The sequence below is a fragment of the Terrapene carolina genome, unplaced genomic scaffold (assembly GCF_002925995.2).
Source record: "Terrapene carolina triunguis isolate 2854851 unplaced genomic scaffold, T_m_triunguis-2.0 Scaffold32112, whole genome shotgun sequence".
In the NCBI taxonomy this organism is placed as follows: Eukaryota; Metazoa; Chordata; order Testudines; family Emydidae; genus Terrapene; species Terrapene triunguis.
This window is the reverse complement of record NW_020696463.1, coordinates 1-1931: the sequence shown is the minus strand read 5'-3', so window position 1 is coordinate 1931 and position 1931 is coordinate 1.

The window sequence follows — 1931 nt, the reverse complement described above, 5'->3', positions numbered from 1 at the left end:
TGGGTCCAGCTCCTGGGGATGGCCAGGATGACAGTGCCAGGATGGTTACACCTCATTGTTGCTTCCGTGTAGGGAGACCCAGGCCCTTGTGTTGCACCGCCATGGACTGGTGCATTGTGATCCAGTGCAACCTTATGGCACATATGAGGGGCCCTTTAATGACCCGTGGGAGTGAGGGACTAGCCTGGGGTCTTCGCTCCTTGAGGAAGTCAGGCTGGCTTCCCCCAGCAGTGGCTCTGCATTACAAATGCCCCCAAGCTGCCTGTACCGGGCACCCCCAGGGGATGGAATGGGAAGGGATGAGGTGGGATGAGGAAGGGGTGGAGCCTACACAGACCTGAAGAGCAGCAGGATGGCTTGTGGGAAGGTCTGGAAGTTGTTGTTCCGGTTGATTTGGGTTACAGGAGGTGCAGCAATGTTATCTTATGTTTCTCCAGCCCTCTAGCTTCCCGGTCCTGTGCTGAGCAGGGCTGGCCCCAAACCAACAATTCTATTTTGTGAAAAAAATTGGCGTTTCAGAATTTGTTTTTGTTCTGCATCAGAATGAACCTGAAACCTTTCACCATTTTTTTCCACATAAACTTGTGTTCTCAAGTTCAAGTCCCAGCTCTGAATTGGGCAGAGGAAAGAGTTGAGCTAACATTCCCTACATCCCACGTGAGTGCCCTAACCACTGGGCTAGTGGCTAATCTGGGGTGGTTTCCTTTCTCCCTGACTTGTTTTGACCAGAAATTCCATCGTGGATCTGAGACCCCTTCCAAATTGAAGTTTTTTCACACCCCTGACGACAAAAGTTTTGCCGACAAAAGTGCTAATGTAGACAAAGCCTAAGTGGCCAAAACTTTAGAAGTAGAATGCAGGAGCCACAGACAAAATGCCCTGTAGTGCTGGCGTGCAGGAACCAGGTAGACTTTCAGCAGTCTGGGGGTGTGCATGAGAACTATGGGCAATACCTGCTTAATGGGGCATTGGCCAGAGGGCAGGATTTAGCCCTAATTAATCTGCCCCCCACGTGCGCATGAGAGGTAAGTAAACATAATTCCACCTCACTCATCTAGCAAGGGCTGGGTAACTCACAATGATACTGTGCTGCCATTTCACAGAGGAAAGAGATAAAGGGCTCTTCAGCCCTGATTTCTATAGGAGAAATGCACTTACCTTAATTCACTCAATAAACTTGGTAATTTTTCACTTAAAAACCATCTGAAAACAAGCTTTAGTAGCTTCAGGAATTAGCAACTCTCAGAATATTCCACAGCCTGGGAACAGAATTAGATGGTAATGATTTAATTGATGGTTGAGTGTGCAGACAAAATGTACAGACAAAATCCTTTCAGTAATTATATCTTTTCAGGGGGCCGCAGGCTCTGATAATTTAGGTCTCAGACTGTAATTACAAACCAGCTGCAATTTTAGGCAAAGCGTGAGCACATCTGTGAGGCTTATCTTGGAGTAAGAAACAAACAGAAACACTGTTGGAGCTCATAGCAGAGAGATGAATTAAAAACAATTAAATAAGATAATGTAATATTATGCACAGATATGTGACATTAGAAATAATGCTAGTCATGCCATTATAGCTGAAGGTCTATCATGGTTTCCTTAAAATACCTTAATTTTTCAGGGTAAAAAAAATGCTTTGTGTTGAATCCTTTGGGTCTGAAAGTTCAGATTTCATTTGTAGGCTTTCTTACATGAAAATCTTTAATGGGAATATTGGCCAGGTAAAGACTGCAGACATGGGTTAATAATTTGGGGATTCTGAATGGCCAGTATGAAATCTTCCTTGACAATGAAGAGTGGAAGCTTGTGCAACAGATTAAAAAGATTGTTCCCATAGATTTACAATAGGGTCTTGGGACTGGCTGGGTAAGTCTGGTGATATGGTCTTTAATTTATGTGATCACATACTATTTTTACACAAAAACAAC